This window comes from Marmota flaviventris, chromosome 10 (assembly GCF_047511675.1).
Source record: "Marmota flaviventris isolate mMarFla1 chromosome 10, mMarFla1.hap1, whole genome shotgun sequence".
Lineage (NCBI taxonomy): Eukaryota > Metazoa > Chordata > Mammalia > Rodentia > Sciuridae > Marmota > Marmota flaviventris.
The window spans coordinates 76,204,024-76,226,397 of NC_092507.1; the positions used below are offsets into that span (position 1 = coordinate 76,204,024).

The following is a 22,374-nucleotide window of genomic DNA, read 5'->3' on the forward strand; positions in this document are numbered from 1 at the left end:
TTGAGACAAGATCTTGCTAAGTTGCTGAGGCTGGCCTTGAACTTGTGATCCTCCTGCCTCATCCTCCCAAGTCACTGGGATTACAAGCATGTGTCACCACATCTAACTAAAATACACATACTTCATTGACAATTCCCAAATTGTCTTCTTAAAAGGATTTGTCCAATTTACCTTCACATTCATAATGTGTGAGAATGCCTGTTTTTGACTGCTCTTCTTTCTTTCTTTTGAGATGGGGTCTCACTATGTTGCCCAAGCTGGACTCAAACTCCTGGTCTCAAGTCATTTTCCTGCCTCAGCCTCCCAAGAAGCTGGGACTACAGATGTGTGCCATCTTGCCTAGTTATACTTGAATGTTTTCTGAATATAATCTTTTCTTTTCTCAATTTATACCAATTTTGAATCCTTCCCCCTTTCTTTTTCCAAGTCTGGAGTCACAGTTTAAAACCCAGGGAAGATTGAAGAAAGTAGCAAAATACAGGAGAGTATTTTCACCAACAGCAAAATATTCTAAACTAATTATAATAGTGAGGTATGTTCAATCAAAATATCACATCACTAGTTAACAGTTTTAAAACTGTTAAACCTGAGACTGTAATTAGATCACTTGCCATACACCCACTGCCCATGAACTTCCTCTTTGGCAGTGCGCATGGAATAGGAGAGGCTGTTGGTATGAGGATTAGGAAGGAAAGGGAGAAAGCAAGAGGAGGGCAGGGGGCTCCAAATCTGGTGTCATCTTGTAACTATCCAGGGGCAGCCCCTTGTGTATTCTGGACCTCTGCTTCATGCTTCTCTCTAAGACATTGCTCTTTACTCTTAGTGTCTGATGCCCAGATGCTCACCATCCAAGGGTGAGTCGAGTCTGTCGCCTCCACTTTCAAACCTTTTCTGACACCCTAGAAAAACCATTCTCCTCCATGCCTCACTATTTCTGACCCACACTTTCCTGACTACCTGTAACATTTTGTTTAGATTGCTTATTAAGGAAATTTAGATCTGAGTAAATGTTGATTGAACGTTTGCTGACATGGAGAAATCTTAGTAGAGAGATGAGACTTCCCATTGTTTCCAGAAACATACGGGTTCAGATAAAAGGAGATATTTAAGTATTGGGCAAAATCATTTATTTCCTTTCAGCCAAATACTTCCAAACTTCTTTCTCCACCTAGGAACGACTGCAAAGGAACTTCAACCTTACGACAAAAATAAAAAGGAAAACAATCAAGTTGGAAAACACATATTATCACAGAACAATTTTTTTCACCGCCTTCTTCATATGTAAGACAATTTTCTGTTGAAAGGGACTTGTGGAAAAGGGGCAGACTGAGATGAAATAAAAATCTGACTCCTAACATAGATTTAATAGCAGAGGCAGATCGGATGAAGCTGAGAAATTGTGTACGCAGAGATTCAGTTGCATGTGCCCCATATCCCAGGTAAGAACTTTCTACTTAGAGTTGGAAGGTACTTAAATGACTTTTTATGTAATCCCGCACCCCCCAAGTCTTTTTGTTTACACAATCTGCTCCTTTGCAGAAAGGATGAAGCTTCCAGACCAAGCCTCGCTGCTGACAGAACAGACTGCCTGGCACCGAGCCCAGCCCAGGTGTGCATTTGATAGATCAGTATTACGCCGATAACGATATTCGACTGCCATTCTTCGCCCCTTGCACCTGCTGGATGTCTCAGTCTCCCGCCGACAGCCCCCGACCCCGGACCACCTCCCTGGCTCCCTGGGGTCAGCCCGAAGGCGCCCCCTTCAGAAGCGGCAGGACCCCCGGCGGGCGCGGCAATGCAAGCGGGGAAAGTGCTCGCAATCACATGGAGGCCCGGGCCCGCCCTATTGGCTGCGGCCGGGCCAGTCGCGACGCTCGCTGGCTGCGGTTGGTCCCAGAGCTGCAGCGCCTGCACCGGCCCGGAGTCCATGTTACGCTTTGTCTAATTCCCCTCGTTACAGAGTCATGTGCTGCTGCTCTCGTCGCCGCCGCTGCCGCCGCCCGTGGTGCCCCGGCTCCTCCGCCGCGCTTCGAGGTGGCAGCCGCGGGAGGGGCCGCGGGAGCAGGGTCCAGGGCGCCGCGCGCCTTCGCCGCTTCGGCGCGTCCCGGTGCAGCCGCCGCCCGCCGCAGGTGATGCCGCCACCTCCCGTCTCAGCATAAGCCGTGGCTCGGCGGCCGAGCTGCCTGGGCTGCCTCTCAAGGTTGGTACGCAACTCTTCGGGCCCCGAGGCTGCGAGGGAGGGCAAAGCGCAGGTGGAGCCGCGCTGGAACCCGAGCGCGCCAGCCCGGCGCAGGCGTCCTGCCTCCCTGTGCGCGGCCCCGCAGCCGGAGCGGAGGCTGCGGCCGGGAACTCGTTCGGGGACCCGCGAGGGGTGTCAGGGGGAGAGGGCGGCAAGCGGGGACGTGCTCCCGCCTCTGGCCGCCCAGGCCCGGGAGATTGTTCCGCTTTCGGGAGTCTGAGTGGCAGGCGACTCGGCTGCCGGCTGTGGGCCCTGAGGGAGGCGAGTGCCGACTGCTTCCCGGCGCGCGCGCGCTCCCTTCTCCGCCTCCTTCCGCCCAATCGGAGGAGCGGGAGAGCGGGTTACAGCTCCTTAGATTCATCCCGGAGGTGGGTGTTCAGTGTCTGGCCTTGTTGGCCGGGTGCCCAGAAGGTGAGCCCTTTAACTTCTCCAGAAACGCCTCCTCTCCGCCTCCGTCCCGCGCCGGGTGGGCCGCGCTGGGAGCCCCACGGGGTGGGGTGGGGAGGGGAGGTGAAGGCTCAGGCCCCGCCTCCCGCGTCTGGGGGAGGGAGCTGGGGCCGCAGGTGCACCCAGCCCGCCGCGGGCCGTCTCTGGGTTGAGTACCGGTATAATCCGCTTCTAGCTTGTTTGGAAGCATGGGCTCTTGGGAGCGGGACTTGTGTTTGAATCTTATGCTGGGGCTTGGAAAGCAGGGAAATTGGGGTGCTTGCCCAGAGGACCATCGCCTCCGGTTAGTGGAGAGTTGATGGAGGCCACCCTCTTTTATTTGGGGTATATCTAGCAGATAAATGAGATTTTTTTTTTAATTAAAAAAAGCCATCTGCAGTGAAGAAGAACTGCTTCAGGTCGAGGGGAGGAGAGGTAGGTTCTTGCTGGAGAGGGAGAGGTGGGGTGTGAGGTCCCACTAGTTCTCACGCAGTTGGGGCGTGTGTGGCCAAAAATGGGGAGGTAGGGTTACGGGAAAGAAAAAACAAGCACGAAGAAGAGAAGAGCGGAGAAGGAGTATGTAGGAGGTTGGCAGAGTATTGGGGAATAAATATTGGGGAGTCCTAGCCAAGTGACCCAAGAGCCACTGGGTTCTTGGGTGCTGTTCCTTCGCAGATTTCCTCCTCCTTGACTTGAAAAATATTTTTTCATTGGGCAAGAAAGCTGTGAGGACATACTTTTGAAGAATGTAGAAGTAAAGAGCTGACTTTTGGAAACTTTCCTTGGCAGCTTTAATAATAAAATTCCATTCAGGCATCATTTATTGAGCATCTGTTATGTTTTGTGCTGGACGCTGAGTCTGGACGTTTGTGGGAGTAGTGAGGGCTGTTAACTTAGTAAACAAACAAGGGCACAATCCACGTGCGGAGAATGACGGTGATTCAGATCTTTCTTCCCAAGGATTATGGTGTCTCTGCATCCTACAGACCTTTGAGAAGAATCCTGAGCCATAACCAGTAAATGGGGTCTTCAGACAGCATTTATTTTTACAGTCCATAAATACTGACTAAACGCCTACTGTCAGCTACGTCCGGTTTAGAGTTTTTGCTTTTCTGTCTTGACACGTATTGACTAAAACCCTGTTAAAATCCAAGTGTGATCTGGGCGTGGTGGCATATGCCTGTAATCCCACCAATTGAGAGGGCTGGAGTAGGAGGATTCCAAGTTCCAGGCAAGGCTAGCATCAGCAATTTAGCAAGGCCTTCAGCAGTTTAGCTAGACCCTGTCTGAAAAAGGCTGGTTATGTGGCTCAGTGGTAGAGTGCCCCTGGGTTCAATCCCCAGTACACACACACATTCTCTTTCTCTCTCTCTCTCTCTCTCTCTCTCTCTCTCTCTCACACACACACACACACACAAATACAAGTGAGAGAAATTAAGTGGTTAAACTAAGATCTGGCAAAGTTGATTTGGAGTATTTGATTCTGCGTGGTATTTAGTAAGCTCTCTATAAAATAATAATTAGTCCATAAACCTGAAGAAAAAAATGACAAAAATCTTGAATTGTCATGGTTTAATTATACACTTGAACATTTTATCTTAGATTTGTCTAGTTTTTATTGAGGGGGTGTGTGTGTGTGTATACTTTGTTGATTGAAACTTAACGGATTAGAAGGTCAGAGAGGAAACTGTCCTCAAATAACCTGGTCCCCCCTCCCCCAGTCTCTTCCATTACCATGTGGAGTGTTGTATGATGCAACAAAGTATTGAGCCATAGTCACATCTTATTTTCTTCCTACTATTTTTCTCTAGCATTTAAAAAACTTGATCAAAACTTGGCCTTTTTTCCTCTTAATTTTAACATTGTGAAAAACTTTTTTGAAATCATTTTAGAAAATTCTAGTGTTTGTCATGTCCAAACAGTTAAATTGTTTTGTTAACCCTACTTTGGAAGTTAGATTTGATTCTATTCTCAGGACTGTAGACAGATTGGAACATAAAAGGGCCAGAATTTTGTCAAAACTTTTTTATTTGTCATCACATATGTTCTTGAGTTTGTAGTTTGCAAGGGATTTCACTTCTTTATATCTGGACCTGATGTCTGATATTCTCAAAAAGACCAGTTAATATTTATTATTAGCAATAAGTAGGAAACTAGAGTGGCTGCTCTGGGTACTTAAGAAAGGAGAGGATTCTTGTGGTCACAGAGATAAGACAGGTACACATGGATGACAACACAAGTAAACAATTATAGTTGTTCTATAGTTCGGGGTGGTTTGGCGCCAGATGAAAATGGGAGTAAGGCTTAAATTTGAATTTACTTCAATAGTCCTTAGAGATGCAGTTCTCTCAAAAGCAAGGGTGAAGGAGCACATGTTAAGAGAAGCTTTGAGGTATGTCATAGGTTAAAAGCAATAAAGTAGTGGGGCCTAGTGGCGCATGCCTGTAATCTCAGTGGTTTGGGAGGCTGATGCAGGAGGATCACAATTTCAGAGCCAGCCCCAGCAATTTAGCAAGGCCTTAACAGCTGCAGGAGACCCTGTCTCTAAATAAAACATAAGAAAGGGGCTGGGTATGTGGCTCAGTGGTTAAGCGCCCCTCATTCCATCCCTAGTACCAAAAAAAAAAAAAGAAAAGAAAAAAAGGCAATAAAGTAGGTTTATCTGGCTGCAGCAGAAAATATGACTAATCTATTTAGTGGAAGACTTAACTACAAATCAGTGATGTTAATCATTTGCCTCAAGATCAGTGGTTCTCTACAAGGTGATTTTGCTTCCTACCAGACATTTGGCAATATCTGGAGGATTTGGGGTTTTCATAGCTAGGGGGCAGGTGCCACTGACTTTTAGGGAGTGGAGGACAATGCACAGGATAAACTCCCCTTCCACCCCCACCCTCCCCCCAAATGATCTTATCCAAAATGTTGATACTGCAGAGGTTGAAAAACTACCCTAGACAGTGAATGGGATGAATGCCACAGTGGCATTCTGCGAAGTGAAGTTATATCTCAGAACAGACCTTGAGGGAGGTCTTGATTTGTGAGGAAAAATTGAGGTTAGGAAGCCAGTGTAGGTAGGATACTTCTGCCATGCAAGTCCTAGTTGGAAGGAAGGGGCAGTTTTGAGACAGATTGCTGCTGATGAGCTGGTAAAGCAACACAATAATTGGGATAAGTGTGGAGTCATAGACTCAGAATTGGCATTTTAGAAGCCTGATCTAACTTCTTTTTTTTTTGTTACTGGGGATTGAACCCAGGGCCTTGAGCATGCAAGGCAAGCACTCTACCAACTGGGCTATATCCCCAGCCCCGCCTAATCTACCTTCTTTAGCACATTCTTTACACTTGCTAGGTAGCCTCTGTTTAAATGCCCTCAGGAACAAATGAATTCTCCTTACTGGAGACTTGCCATTACATCTTTGGACTCTTTGTGCTATTGTTATTATTTGAGCTGAAGACTGCCTTCTTGCAACTTCTGTTCCATTGATTCTATTCCTGTTGAGCTTCCCAATTCCACAAGACAGCCCTTTGAGTGCACAAAGACAGTATCAAGTCCCCTTCCCCTTAATTAGCTTTTCTTATGTAAAATGGTCCAAATTCTTGTCACAGTCCTTTGTAGGACATGGTCTGCTCAGTTTGTCAGCATCTCTCATGGAGAGTCGAATTGAATAAAATAATTGAGACATGACTGGCCAGCAAAGAGCACAGTAGGTTAACTGTTCCCAGAAACCTAGACATAAATGTCTTCTTACTATGGTTTAAGTTGACAACTGCCTCCCTCCACAAGTTGCACCTAGTACAGATACAGGTATAAGTTATTGATAAGTTAAAACACCCAGATATATGTTGTATGAACTGTTGCATCCTGCATTCATTGGGCAACAAGTTTTGAGAAGTTGAGTGTTGTTGTTCCTTTTCAGTGTTATCTAATTTATTTCAGTCGAGTCTTAGAGATTTTTGAATTTTGGTTCTGCTTTCTAATTCTGTCCAAAAGAAGTGGAGGCCAGGTGTGGTGGTGCATGCCTGTTAACCTAGCAACTGCAGAGCCTGGACAGGAAGATCACAAGTTCAAAGCCAGCTTCAGTAACTTAGCAAGGCCCTAAGCAACCTGGTGAGACCCTATGTCAAAAGAAAAAAATTATAAAAGGGCCGGAGATGTGACTCAGTGATTAAGCGCCCCTTGTGTTAAATCCTTGGTAACCACCCCCTCAAAAAGAAGTAGGAGAATGGCTTTGCTGAAAACTTTGCAGTCAACTCATAGTATGTGAAACCTGATAGGCTGGGGCACTGCTGGTCCTGTTTGAGATTTGGGAGTTGCTGAGTGATGGAGGTGAGTTCCAAAAGTCCTTAGTTTGGAGGCTTCTGAGAAATCTGTTTTTGTGGTGGAGCCACGATGCATTTAGCTACCATGCATTTAGTGATGCTTGCACCTGAGATGCCATTTTGAAATTGTTTGAGTCTGCTGCAGGTTTCTGAAGTCTGTACTCCCTTCTCTGGGGTCTTTGTAATTCTGTTTGGACATCTGGAAGAGAGATTTTTTTTTTTAAACAATTCTTATAATTTTTTTTTTTTTTTTTTAGTTGGAAACAACACTTTTATTTTTTTATTTTTATGTGGTGCTGGGGATCAAACCCAGCACCTTGCTCATGCTAGGCGAGCGCTCTGCTCTACTGCTGAGCCACAACCCCCATCCCCTGGAAGAGAGATTTTAATGTTTTATGCAAATCGGAAAAAAACTTGCCAAAACAGTTGCTTTTGAAATTTGTGAGAGGTAGAGAGGAAAACTGGCAAAACCAGGTGTGCACTTGGTTCCCACTCAGGCTGAGCTTTGTTTTCTTTTTGCTGATATGCTCAGAATACTTAATGACAGCTTTACATTGAGGGAAGGTGAGAGGATTGAAGCTTAGAAACAAATCTTTTTCCAGAGCTGGACTTTAACTCATCATTGGTTTTACTCATCTTCACTAAGGAGACATTAGGAATTATCATTCCCAGAGGTCCTTCGAGTCAGGCAGGTAAGAAATCCCATGTAATTTAATGCCAGGTTCTCCAAATGCTCTAGATCTGTCCAACAAACTATATTTAAATGAACTCCTTGGTGGCCATCCCACAGTGTTGAAGGAGTGCTAGCGTAAAATTCCAAATCTTAGATCCAATACATAACAGCCCCTTTTTTAGAAATGTCCATTGTTGGGGGCTGGGGTTATAACTCAGTGGTAGAGTGCTTGCCTAGCATGTGTGAAGCACTGGGTTCAATCCTCAGCACCATATTAAAAAAAAAAAAAAAAGTAGTGCGTCCATCTACAACTAAAATAAATAATTAACAAATAAATAAGAGAACTGTCCATTTTACTCGATTCCTTGTTGGTGGATAAATCTGTCTTGATGGTTCATTCTGCTGGGTCTCACTTCTGTGCTAGGCCCCGTGGGAACCCTGCCTCTATCCTCTGGAGGTGAAGGATATTCCTATGAGAAGAAGGGATGTTTTATGAATATATGAGTATGAGGAGGTTTCTTCAGGAGGAAAATAGCCAAAACTCTTTAGATATTATCCTGCAGTTTCAGAGACTGTGTCAAAATTGAAATTACCTTGGGGGACTGGCTTAGTGGTAAGAGCGCTTGCCTAGCATGTGTGAGGCACTGGGTTCGATTTTCAGCCCTGCATATAAATAAATGAATAAAATAAAGATCCATCAATGTCTAAAAATATATATTTAAAAAAATTGAAATCACCTTGGAACTAAGGATATATACCATTGCATCATTTTTTTAATAGAAAGGTAGAATATTATAGCTGTAAGGGATCAACCTTTGAATTTTATAAATGAAAATATCCAGGCACAAGGAGGTGACGTGATTAATTTAAGTTCATACTAATCATTTCAGAGTGGGCATTAGAATCTGCCTTTTTAAAAAAAAAAAATTTAAAGAATTCTCTGCTTGAGGTGTGTAAACATGAGGTCCCTCAGGTCTTATTTACATAATTGAACCAAAAGAAGGAGCACACAGTGGAATTTCTCCTTTTACAGATGACAATAAGCTTTTCTGGATTATGAAATATCTAACCAATAGGGATTTGCTCCAGGGAAACTACACTAGGATGCATTAGTCATCAGAAGATTTGTAGGTGCATTTCTTTGTGGGCAAATACAAGGTCAAGTATTAAGGGGATATTAGGAAATTCCGTAGGATGGTGTTTTGTTGAGAAAACTCAGGGAAGGGCTCTGAAAATACTTTCACAATGTTGTCTCAACTTGTTGAGGAGAAAATGGACAGGAAATGCTAATCTTCACCCAAAAGATTTGGAAAAAAACAGAAAACATAGTCTAATTCAGTTTCCATTGTACTGTGTTCAAAGTCATGGGCACTTCAGCTTAGGAAAGACTAATGTAATACCTTGAAGATTTGGATGTTCCTGCTGGAATGTAAGCTCCACAGGACAAGATCCATGCCTGTGTATTTCTCTGATAAAAACATTAGCATTTCCAATATCTGGAAGTAGTCAGCTAAGATGATATTGCCCCTGAAACTGCCAGATTAGGGACACAGGAAGCCTTCTTGATTGTTCACTGAATTCCAGTAAACCTGAATTATGGCATTTTAATTGCCTGCCTCCTTGTCTCCATGTTCTTAATACTCTTGTCAGTGTGGTGAAGGTAGGGACCTATCTGTCTTTTTCTCCTCTGGTTTTCTAATGCCATACACGGTACTCTCTCCCTTAGTATTTGTTACCTAAAGAAATGAAAATGTTTATTTTAAAGCTTTGTAAGACATGAATTCAGGGTGAATGCAGTTGGTACCATATTGGTACTAATTCTTGTGAACAATGGGTGGTGTCAAACTCAGTCTGGGGATTATTTTTAAAATACATATGTCCAGACCCTTCCCCATGCCTGTGAAATCAGAATGAATCTCTGGAGATTCTGAAATTCTGGAGGCAGAGTTTTGTTTTGAAAAAAGTCCTTTCTCTTTCCAAATGATTCTGATATCCATCTAAAGCTGAAAACCAACATCTTTATGTTGTTATGCCAAAAGGCTACACAGTGACTGAAAACACCTTTAAAAAGGTGTTTGAAACACTTGTGGCTGACAGTCCCATGAAGGGTTATTAAGACAAACAAGGAGTTTGAAGGAGGCATCAGATTCCTTAGAGGATGCTGATTATGATAGCAGGTGGTCCACAGTATGGCCCTTGGTGCCTCCGTGAGATAGTGCGGCCTTGATGGGATGGCAATTCTCAGTCCGTTCTTGAGTTTGTGACCATAGGGAAGTCTTCAGAGCACTGGAAATTCTAACTTTTGATTTCATAGGCCAGTAAAATTTTAGAAGAGAGACTGTCATAAAATTGCCAGGTTAAAACTTGACCAAGAAATAACACCAAACCCACACACAGTGAGCCCATGAGGATAGTTTCACCAGCCTGTGGAGTAATGAGAATAATAAATATGATGCAACAAGCTTTTCAGTTTAAATTTCAATGCTAAGTTTATTCAATTTAAAGGGTCTGGGTCTTTTTTGTTTCTTTCTTTTTTTAAAATATTGGATTGTCCATCCTACTTTGAGGGTTTTTGTTTTTTTCTTTTGTGAAAGGATGGTGATTGTTTGATTTTTGGTGTTGTTTCTTGGTCAAGTTTTAACCTGGCAATTTTATGACTGTCTCTCTTCTAAAATTTTTCTGGCCTATGAAATCAGAAGTTTGAGAATTTCCACTGCTCTGAGGATTTCAAGATGTTTATTTCCTCCCTTGACACCTGCTATTGGAAGAGGCTCACAGATATGGTGCTGGATTCCATTAAAAGCATTTGTTTTCATAAAGAGGTCCCCCCACCCCATCCCTCTGTTTGCTGGCAATAGTTAGGAACATTGTCAGAGGAGGCTTCATTCTCCCAGCAATGCACAAATCCTATTGCTGAATGTTAACATCAACAGACATCAAGAACTGCAGTGAATTCTACAGAGCAGGGAGGAGAGGATGTGCGAGACACCCTTCTCTCTGCTGGTGGCCAGAAAGCCACCTCTAGTTCTCACTCTGAAGATGGAACAGAAGGCATCAGATGGGGTATGAACTGCCATCAGTCAAACTTCTTTTCACTGATTGTTCCCAACCTAATTCTCAGAAATGTTAGAAAATTGATTCATGGCAAAATGACCCTCATGGTGCTTGGAATAGCATCCTATTGAATGAGCTTTGAAAATCAGTTTATTCTCAGCTATAACTGAGAAAACTTATATGATTGAGAAGTAGTTGTACAATTTATAGAACACCCAAAGTTCTCAGTAATAACAAATAATTCATTTATTGATTGTCTTAACCTATGCCCTGTAATATACATTCATTCTCATTTAATCCTTAAAACAATCCTAAGTGAAAGGAGAACTTATTCCCTCTGTATAGATGTGATGGTGAGGCTGGGGAGGTTATGTAATTTGCAAAAATATCACATACACATGGTGGAGGTAGAAGTTGAAACCAGGCATGTTTTATTTCAAAGCCTGTTCTCATTCATATGCACTGTACTTTGCCTTCTCATTTCTTCACTGTGTCTCTGTATTTATTTTATAATTCTGATACTGTTTCTGCTAAATAAAAAAGTGATCATATTTTGAGGTGGAAAGGAACTTCAAGGCTCATCTAGTTCCTGCTTCTTGTTTGAAGGGTGTGGCGGTAGTGGTGCCCAGGTGTTCAGGTCTCCAGGCCACTGTGTTTTTCGTCCCACAGTGGCTTTAGAAAATACAACACTTGGGTGACTTGAGAGCTAGTTTTAAATCACTTAATTGTTTTGGTGTTTTCTAACCTTTTTTTTTTATCATGTACTGATGATAGAAATGCCACAGTAGTACACATTCTCCTAGTTAGATTGACCGTATAGCAACTAAATATATTATGTAAAGATATAGCTATTTGCTAAGGAGTCAAAGCTGAATGCATGCTATAATAAATATATGTAATAGAACAATCGTTTCCTATATCCTCAAAGTAAAAAAATGAATGAATGAATAAATATTCATTTTTCAGAGTGTTCATTTATGTATTTATTATTCTCTAATAATTTCAGTGCAATAAATTCATTTGGTTGAATTTTCTACTTTTAACAGTTCTATTTTTCACATTAACATTTAGCTAATAATAAAGTGTAAACTGAGGAGTTGTAGGTTCACATCTTTGCGTACATACACCCTCGTTCTATACACACATACACACACACGTGCACATTGTGTGTGTGTGTGTGTGTGTATATGTATATATAGAGAGAAATTTTCCTTGGTACTGGGGATTGAGCACAGGGGCACTATACTTCTGCAATAGATCCCCACCCCTTTTTATTTTTATTCTATGACAGGATCTCTCTAAGTTGCTCAATATGGCCTTGAACATGGCTGTACTTTTGCCTTAGCTTTCTGAATAACTGGGATTACAGGTGTGTGCCATTGCACCTGGCCCTTTAACTTAATTCTTTTAAAATAATTTTCTGTCATAAAAAAGTTCCTTTTTTGCTTAGTTCTAAATTATTTTCTGTAAAATTGTACCTGGAAAATTCTAAATGAAGAAATTTTATTGCATCTGTAATCTTTGTTCTAACTAGAGAGAGAAATGGATATTAGCTATATCCTTGAGGTCTCAGGCAAATACAAACATTGCCTGAAGTGGGCTTCACATAAGATTATTTATGGCAGCTGGTAGTCAAGCTCAGGGCAGGGTAATCAGGAGGGAGTTGACTGGGGGCTGGGCTGAAGTAGAAGATGGAGGTCCTGTCTATAGAGGGTCTGTTGAGCAGCTGGTTGTTGCCCTGTGGGAATATGGGCCAGATATTCTGATTTTTCATTGTCAACCAGGAATCTGGATTATTGTGTAAAATCTGATTTTAAAAGGTTGGCTAATTCAACATTTTAAATAAGAACTTCCTTTCCACTAAATAAAATAGCTTTGTGGGCTGGATACAGCCTGTGAGATTAGGCTTTTAAAGATAGATAGCCCTTTAGTGGCCAGATAAATGGAAGTATAGGATTTGAATAAAATCATACTACACTTTAAAAAGTCAACGTAGACTGGGCGTGGTGACTTGAGAGACTGAGGGAGGAGCATCACAAGTTTGAGGTCAGCCTTAGCAATTTAGCTAGACCCTGCCTCAGAATAAAAAAGGGCTGGAGGTGTAGCTCAGTGGTAAAGTGCCTCTGGGTTCAGTCCCCAGTACTGGGGGAAAAAAAAATGTCAATTTAAATAAATCAAATCAAAATTTGATTTGAGAGCTGGGATGTAGCTCAGCATTTGCCTAGAACTTGTGTGTGAGGCCTTGAGGTCAATCCGTAATACCACAGAATCAGAACAAAATTTGATTTGATTCTTTTGTGACTCCCTCCCATACACAAAAAGCAGAACAAAACCCCTTATTTACAAATATCACAATTTCTGACCTTTTAAATTTGGAATGTTACATCTGGAGTGAATGTATTTGAAGAGTAATAGGTTCAGGTAGAAATAGGTAGGGAGTGAGGGCAAAGGGCACCAGAGAGATGGGCCCAGTGCTAGAGAGACAGGTAAGAGCCATCAGAAGTTGAGTGGAAATCAGCTCCTCAGGAGGTAAGGGAAAAATTTGCTCCTACCTTAAAATTGATTTAGGGGTAAATGGAGACAGAAGAGAGAGGAATAAGGAATCTTTACACAAGAAAGGGAAAACTGGGACTCTAGAATTTAGAATCCATATTTAATGAATTTGTGTTAATTCGTGTGGCTTCTGCAGAGGGGCATTGGAATGAAATGGAAGGGATAGGATTTGGGGCAGAAAGGAGAATATGGAGTGAGAATAAGAGAAGGGGTCCATAGAGTAGGCAATGCCAAAAAGTAAACCAGGAAAGCTGGAAAAGGTTTGCATGTGGAGAGTTTGTTATGTTAGAGTACAAATTAGCCTCCACCCCAACAGAACTAAATGACAGAATTGGTTGAGAGTCTGTTTACAGCGGTCCCCAAGGAAATGATGGTTCAGAACATCATTTTGTTCTGTTTGTGGAGGGCCAGTGTGCTCAGAACCGTGGTCCAGCCCACATATTATGTCTTGTGTGACATAATGTCAGCGAGGCTGCATCTCTCTTGTTGAGTACACTGCTGGGGGAGCAATGTCCCATGAGTTTTAACCCCTCGCACCCGATGGCTGACCCTGTGCACAGGACACAGCCTTGCCCCAGTCATTAGTTTTATCTGCTCTGGGAAAATCTTAAATGTGGTTGAAGTGTGATTTGTTATACATATGCCCTCTCTGAAAGAGAGGATAGTGGTAGTATTTTAGCAGATTTCTGTATAGCTAAGTCTAGAATCCTAGTATAAGAGTATAACAGTTTTGAAAAAAAAATATATATATATGCACAAACACATACATACATTTTTTTCCCCCTTTCCCCAACCATCGCAAGTACCTAGTCATTTTTTTAGGAATTTCAGCATCTTCTGGAAAGGGAACCCATTTGTGGAATTGGGTAAAATGGTACAGGTTTCCTTGCACTGTTGAGAAGAAGGAAAATTCTTCAAATTCCATTAATTGGCCTTCCAGGGACTGTGGTCCATGGATGGAAATCCTGGAAGATCCTATCAGGAAGTGAAATTTAAAAATAATCTTTGGACTGTGTTTTGTACAGTATGAATTAGCAAGTTATATAAGAAATTTTCTTCAACTTTCTTATAAAGTATACTTAAAAAAACCTCAATTCTAATGACTAATCTGGAAGTAATAACAGGAAATGCTTATGGAGTGCTCCCTCTGTGCCAGGCATGGCTTGAACCCTTTACATATGCATTAGCTCAAATTTTCTCCTCACAACAGTCCCATTCTGTAGAAGAGTGCCAAAGTCCGGCTGCAGCAAAATGGTGGGGGGGGGGGGGGAAACGACCACTGCAGGAATGGGAGCCGTTTATTGTAGGACAACAGAGGTATTTATACATTCCACACAGCTTATCTAATTAACATAAACTAGATACAGCAGTCAACCAATAAGGAATCTCCACACTTAATGGCTCGCTGGCGTTACTTCACAAACCACTCCCTCTTCAAAATGCCAGGCGCCATCTTGACTTGTTTACAGACTCTAGCAGAAGAGGAAACCAAGGCTGGCTGTCCAGTCTGGCTGCTCCTCCCAAGCACGAAGAACAACCAAGTGATTCAAGGTCACATAGCTTGAAGTGTAGTTAAGTGGCAGAGCTGTGATTGGAACCCAAGCAGCCTTGGCTTCAGGATCTCTGCATTACTGGTCCTTGAACCCTCATAACAGTAATCACAAATTTGCTTTAGAAATTTCTTTTGCTTCCACATTACTTGAGTCTCAAAGTCAGCATCAAAGTTTGATTTACAAAAGAAAATTTTACTCCCTCCCTAATACTTTCTCCCCAAACCAATGAGCAAATAAAATTGTGGCAACAGTGTGCATCCTGGAACAGAGGGCTGATATAGGTACCTTTCTGGAACACTGCACTAAGATACTGGACTGATCCTTATGAAAGCTGTTGTGAAAGCCTTGTGACAGCCCTCATCCTTGGCACCAGGATTGTTTTCAAGAAGACAAAACCTGGGGCTGGGGATGTGGCTCAAGCGGTAGCGCGCTCGCCTGGCTATGTGTGCGGCCCGGGTTCGATCCTCAGCACCACATACAAACAAAGATGTTGTGTATGCCAAAAACTGAAAAATAAATATTGAAATTCTCTCTCTCTCTCCCCATCTCTCTCTCTCTCTCCCCATCTCTCTCTCTCTCCCCATCTCTCTCTCTCTCTCTCCCCATCTCTCTCTGTCTCTCTAAACAAAAAAGATTATAAAAAAAAAAAAAGAAGACAAAACCTGCCTTGTTTTACCTTTACCTTTACAAGTAGTGCATTTGGTGAGCTTCCAAGAGCGTTCTTTAAATTGCCATTTACAGTTGATACATTGCTGTGGGAGAGACCTGGGATTTGGAGCTTAGAGAACATGAATTCTGGTCCTGGCTTCTCTTCTCAGTCTTGTTTGCATTTCTCAAGACTTGGGTTTCATGTCCTGAGATTGGGGGAGGGGATAATAATGCAGTGTGATTGGTTCGGTGAGTATAAGGAGCTATTCTATTTGATAATATATTAATATTTTATTAACAACAAAAGCCACATGCATTAGGCACCAAGCTGACCAGCATGTCCTTTGTGTGTCTTGGAACGCATTTCCCATGGGTGGGCAGGGAGGTAGATGGGTGGGATGGGTGGTGCTGGTCTGAACTCTCTTTCTTGCGCTTTTCTTACCTGTGTTATAGCATGGGCCATAGTGTGGGTGTTAATTCAATTTTTTTGGCTGAAACTTCCTTTCCTTGTTTTTTCCCCCTCCTACTTTGGGCTTGCCTCCAATCTCCTGACAAAGTGCTATTTGTTGTAAGGGAGAAGCAGGCGATTCTCTGGGCAGCAACACTGGCTGCAGGGAGTTACTGTAGTTCAAAGCAGAAAGGCAGGCTGGAGTAGGAGGGACACTGACAGGGCTTGTTCCTTAGAATTTTGTACATTGATTTTTGAGGGAAAGAAAGGAACGTAAGAGATCATTTTTCAATAGAAATATTAGGAAATGTCCTTCATTACAGAACAAAATTGAGTAAGGATAAAGGGCTTTTAAGAAGTCACTGTTTATTACATTGAAATTAAAATGCGTGGTTTTTTTTTTTTTTTTTTCGAAAAAGCAAACACTTCTTAAGCATCTACTATGTCTGCAGTGCACTCCAGTAGGATGGGAAGCAGAAATTGATAATAAATAATAACAACAACATTAGCAGTTGTGTTGGTGCATTTCAGGTGGTCCACAATGGGCCACTTCTCACGTCTTGTTCTCATTCTTAATCTTGAAGATTGGTGTCATTAGTGTCCTGTTTCAAGGATTACAAATGGAGGCTCAGTGTGCCTAGGGTTAGAGGGCTAGTAAGTAACTGGAAGAACTAAACTTTGAGCCTGAGTCTGTCTCAACCACAGTACAAAAGATGAGTCTGATATGCCCCTGGTCTGAAGGCGTGGCCAGCACGTAAGCAGTGTGGGGTGATTCAGCACACTGTGCGGTATGTGCTACATTCTCATGTGAACTAAATTGTTTGGACATTTTCTCAGAGGAAGGAGAGGCAGATTTTGACGGGAAAGACCAGAGATAACTTGATCAGAGCCTTGAAGGATGAGAAAGATGGTGGCAGAGAACTGTGGGACAGTTGAGGGGACATTGGAGCAGCAAAGTATGCAGACCCAAAAGTAGGAAATGAATTTGGGAAATGTGACAGACTGAGGGCTATAGGAGAAAGGGGGGCCAGAGGAGCAGTTTGGGACAGAGTACAAAGGACCTAGCATCCTGCTCAGGAATTTGGACTTCATTCCATTGCCTTTGAACAAAGGTTATTCCATTGGAAGTTCTTGAGAAAGGAAATAATTCATTCCTATCTCTGACTTCAGGGATTCTGGTCAGGGGTGGACAATGGAGAAGGACATCTGCAGCAGGGGTTCCCTCACCTGAGGGTTCTTGAATGTACAGATTCCAGGAGCACATCCTATGTCACTACTGTGGTGCTGCAGATCTTGGATAGGCCTGGGAAAATGTATTTAAAAGCCCACAAATGTCTCTCTGTGAAGCCTGGGGGGGGGGGAAGGGTTCCTGAGGGCATTAGGATATGGGGAGAAGAGTCTGGACTGAGTCTAATTTGGGGTCTGTCATTGTATGGATGCTTTCAGATCATGAGAGGGAGCCAATTATCAAACCTTGGTGAAATATCTACTTAGGTTTTATGGTTTGCTTTTTATTCCCCGTGAATAAACAGTAGTCTCAGAGCATTGTCATTTGACTAAAGTTTTTTATACCCATTTTCCCCTTCATATCTAAAATGTAGTATGGCTGATCCTTATGCCTCTGTGCCTGTTTATGTCTCTTTTTTGTTTATTTAGAAGGAAATGGGATGTGTAAGATTTCATTGTTGGCTGTCTTCCTTGACAGTCTCTCATAAAGCATGAGGTCTGGATTCTGCTGCCTGGATTTTAATCCAGTTCTGCCACTTGCTAGCCATGGTACCATGGGAAAGTTAGTTCATTTTCTACAAAAGGAAGAAACAGTAGTGTTTACCCACTAGAGTTAGTTGTGAGGATAATTTGTATAACATGCATAGAATGGTTTCTGGCACACAGTTGACATTCAGATGTGAGTTGCTCCTCTGGTTGTGGCCAGTAATTCTGCAGATACCCAGGGATCTTCCTTGCCTACATTTCTCGCACAAAAAGAGCTTCACTTTAAAATGTAACCATGCAAATTGCTGTGGGGAGTAATAAGGATGACACATTAGGAAGCTTTGATTGCGCAGTGTTCCTCTTTCCTTTCAGGGCTTTTTATTTTCTAGAAATGTGCTTTTCTCTCATAAACAAGCCTGGATAAGATGTAATTGGAGCCTATCACTGGGAAAGAACCTTTCCATACATGTTGACCACAGAGGTATTAGTTGCTTCCTTTACTTTCTTAGGAGTTGCTTGATGCTCACTTGCACACTTCCTTGGACCCAGCCTGAATACAGACCGCTTGTGTCAAATGTTTCCACCCTGTCTTAGCTCCCATTTCTTGAGTTCTACTACTAACTTTTAAAAGTATAATTTTTTTGCTGGAAAGATAAACACTTCTACCAAGGGAGCGGCTATTTCTCAACATTAAAGAAATTAGAAATTACAATTTATGCTTAGAAAAATAATGCTGGTCCAAGTTTGAGCTCCCTACTGTCCCCCTTCCCTGCTGCTCTTGATCCTGCCATGAGCTTGCAGAGCATTCTCATGACCTTCTGCCTGTGTGGCATATTTGTAGTGGGGCCAGATTATACATACACCACTGACTTGGTCAACTGACTTGGTCATCAGCCTTTGAGCCCCAGCCCCTTTTTTCCTTTGGGTTTTGCTAACCAAGTCCTTTACTTGAAAGGAATATTATTTCCCATGGAACCGTATTTGTAACATTTGGATTAATGGGATCATACCTTGTGAAGTTCAGACTGTAGGTCCTAAAATTTTAAACGTATCCAATTTGCTTTTCTTAGTTCAGTCTTGGCATTTCAGGTCTAGAAGTGGTTTCCACCTCAGCCCTTTCCTGCAAATTAAAGGGAACACAGAAATGCAACTGAACTTCTTGTTTTTCTTTACCTCTCTGTTAACAACTAAGTCCACTGGCTTGTCCTCATTTGCCCTTTTCATAACTCACGAATTAATGTTGTGTGCAGATTTGATTATAACAGTCTGAATAATTTCTAAGTTACTTTCGAATGCAGATTGACTACTCTTCCTTGTGGCTCTTTCTCCATCACACTAACAATGTATCCAGTGTTTTTCTTTCTAGTCTTCGAAACTGCTGTGTGATTCTTGTAGCCACGTTTCGGTTGATTTAGCGATCCTGACTCCACAGGGCACTGTATCAACTGTTTCACCAAGATCAAAGTACATAGGGTTCGCTGCATTCCCTTCCGTTGCTAATTCAGTTGTGTGGTAGCCAGGCAATCTGAGAGCCTTGAAATCTAGGATTCTGGTCAAGGTGAGGAAGCAGCTCATCTTCCTGAATTTTCCATTCTGCAGATACCTTTTCTTTTTTTTTTTAGTTCAGTAGTAAGTTTTCTGTCTAGTGCCCCTGTGACCAGTGAACATTAGATTTATTAATGAACATTCGATTTATATATTCTTGCCATAAAAAAGAAAATATTAGAGCCTTTCACCTCACTTCTTTCTTTCAGCCACATCCATGGCACCATACCATATTCACTTCTACAATAAATAAAGCAAATCCCATTCAGGTGTTCTGTTGATTAAAAGTAGACTCTGGCCATCCAGGCCACCTGAGTACTGGGATTTACTAGCAGTGTAACTTTTTTTTTTTTTTTTAATAGCAGTGTAACTTTGGGCAAATCACTTAACATCTCTGTTTCTTGATCTATACTATCAAGATAACCTCATAGGGTTGTTGTCAGCAGTGAGTGAATTAATACCCGTAATTCACCACATAATCGTATATTCATGAGGATTTCATGCATCCTAATCTTTCACCAAAGATAGTTTAATAATAGATTAGTTTTAAGTAATAGTCAATTAAAATACAAAAGCTTTATGAAATGGTTGTATTCCACTTTTTTTGCAAAAAAAAAAAATTGGCGTAAAGTCTGTGATGATTATGCAGTGAAATATGGTACGTGTGAAGTGATTAGCATTTATGAATTAGGATTAGTTTAAAAAATGATGAATAAGCTTTCAAAAGTTCATAACAAAATTTTTGGATTTTCCAGGCACTTTATTTTCCTTTCGTGCTATCTGCCATGACCGTTCCTCTGCAGAGTAAAGAAGGAGGCTAAAAAAAATCAAATAATCCAGTTTTGCAACCTTAAATTAGTCATGAATTGTATTTTTTCTTTGTGACTGTGTTATATGGATAATAGAGAATTGATGTACTCAAGATGGTGATATAAGTGACTTATTCCCTATCAACTCCCATATTTTACTACTACCAGATGTATGTCCTTACGTGTGTGTGTGTGTGTGTGTGTGTGTGTGTGTGTGTGAGTGAATTTTCTGGTGTTAGGGATTGAACCCAAGTTCTCATACTGAACACATGTTCTACCACTGAGTGACACCCCCAGCCCTAAAGTCATTTTAAGAGCATTTTTTTTTCTTAGAAATGAAGATTAGATTTATTAAATTTGTTAGGACCAATTCTTTGAATTGCTACACTTTTAAATATACTATTTTAAAAAATAAAATTGACCAAATAGGATTAAAACAATTCTTTAAAGAAGAAGGCAGAGATAGGTACCACAGAAGATGGGCAGAAAAAAAACCATGCCTTTCAAAGAGAAAGGTCCTATTCAGCCCACACACTACACATGGCCACTCTTTCTCTGTATACAGGTATTTAGCCCAACTTTTGTGGTATCCTACCCTTTTTCATGTTATACTCACATAATCACACAGTTCATCAGCCAGCATGGTCTACTTTCCGTGCATAGTTGCATATTAGCTGAAAAATGAGAGGGGAAACTTAAAAGACATGTAGCACAGAATATAAATCCTCAGCCAAAATTGCACCCACTCATTCTTCTCCAATTAAAAGGAGGAAGAACAGACCAGAGTGGGTTTTAACTCTATTACCCATTGCTTTGAGAAAATCACTTCACATCTGTGAGCCCCCCTGCTTGTGGTGTTACATGGTGATAATGGCTTCTCCCTGTGAAGGGAGAACTCTGAGGCAGAGTGGGTGCAAGGCAGTAGGTTCCTGATGTGTGTGTTTGGAAGCTAAGGACTCTGAGGCACTGAACTTTTAGGGAGATGCCCTCTCGGCCCTCAGCCACCTTGGTGCTATGCTTCTTGTGGCTGCCTCTTCCAGGATGTGCTGGGATGCTCTGAGCAGTGCTTTTCCTTTCAACTTACTCAAAACCAGGAAACTGTGCCCAAGAGGGAGCCCAGGCCCTCGTGGTACAGGCAGATATTTTAAAAAGATGATTGGCAACCGTTGCTGCATGGGAAAAGGCACTTGCTCTGGCTCCCTGAAGATGGCTAATGATCCTGTTTGGGAAATGCCAGTCAAGCCAGCCAGTTGGCTCTGAGAAAAGCTTCCTTGAAAGTCATGGCCGAGGTTTTACAGAGACCAGGAGGTGAGCTTGAGTGCCAGAGACCTCCTTTCCAAAAAATCCTGTTGTGTGTGGGGCATTAGGTGATGGCCAAGACAGGAACATTATGCTGTGAAGCCTGCTAGTGCAGAGAGGCCATCTCTTAGGTAACCAGACAGATGGTTATTTTTCATTTTCTTGTTTGTAAAAATCTATAATAACCAGGAGTACATGTGATATTCACACAGAAATTTTGTGACATTTTTAACCTGCAAAGTAAGATCTTCCTCTTTTAAGATGAAGAAAGATAAGCAGCATTGCTTGTGGAGATGAGTTGTATCATCTTATAACTTAATATGGAGCCTCTACAATGGCTTTCACATTGTTGCTATCTAAGTACCATGGATTGTGATACTTAAGGAGTGGAGACTTTCAAAGAAATCTCCCAAATTCTTCCAAAATCACTTTTATTGTTCATAGCATCATTTGTGCCTTCCTGGGAGCATATTGCTTTCTTTCCTGATGAGACTGTGATTTTAATTTTTTTCTGCTCAGCAGCAGTAAGGAAGAAACGCTGTTCAGTGAAACAAAGAAGGAGCAGGTTTGCCAGACCATGGGGACGGATGATGTGGTGCTGAGGCCTTCTGGTTGTTGGGATTAGGAAACATCATGGATTATGTTGGTGCTTTCCAAACTATAAACTTTGGGATCCATATGCAGGATGAATGCTAATAAATATTTTTTGATAAGGAAGAGGATTTTAGTTATGGAAAGCCTAAGAAGGAAATGGGTTGTGCTTACCCACTTCAAGGGCAAGGGCCTTCAAGTACAGTAGGGCCTGAGAAAGGGGCCAGAAAAATCATTTACTTGCATTTCTATCCTTCAAGCACTAAGCATAGAAATTATTTGTTATTCAAAACCTCTGGAGGGGTCTTAGCATCCTGTAAGGTCCTGTTGTGGCCCCATTTCCTTCTCTCAGTCCCTTGCTTACTATGGCCCTGTCAGTTCTTCATGTGTATTTTGTTACTTACTAAATTGCATAAACTTTGTATCAGAAAATTATCACTCAGCACAGTATGAGGACAAAATAGGAATGGTTTAGTATTGACTGTTTCTTACATAATGACTTT

The 22,374-nt window shown here is 42.0% G+C and overlaps 1 protein-coding gene across 2 annotated transcripts in view; it reads left to right on the forward strand.

Annotated features, from left to right (window-relative positions):
- The first annotated feature begins 1,910 nt into the window (after positions 1 to 1,910).
- Positions 1,911 to 22,374, forward strand: part of Lrrc8d (leucine rich repeat containing 8 VRAC subunit D) — a 111,817-nt gene continuing 91,353 nt past the window's right edge. For both annotated transcript variants that reach the window (XM_027935069.3, XM_027935068.3), the window contains exon 1: positions 1,911 to 2,200. The gene's annotated coding sequence lies outside the window, so the exon portion shown is untranslated. The remainder of the gene's footprint in view (positions 2,201 to 22,374) is intronic.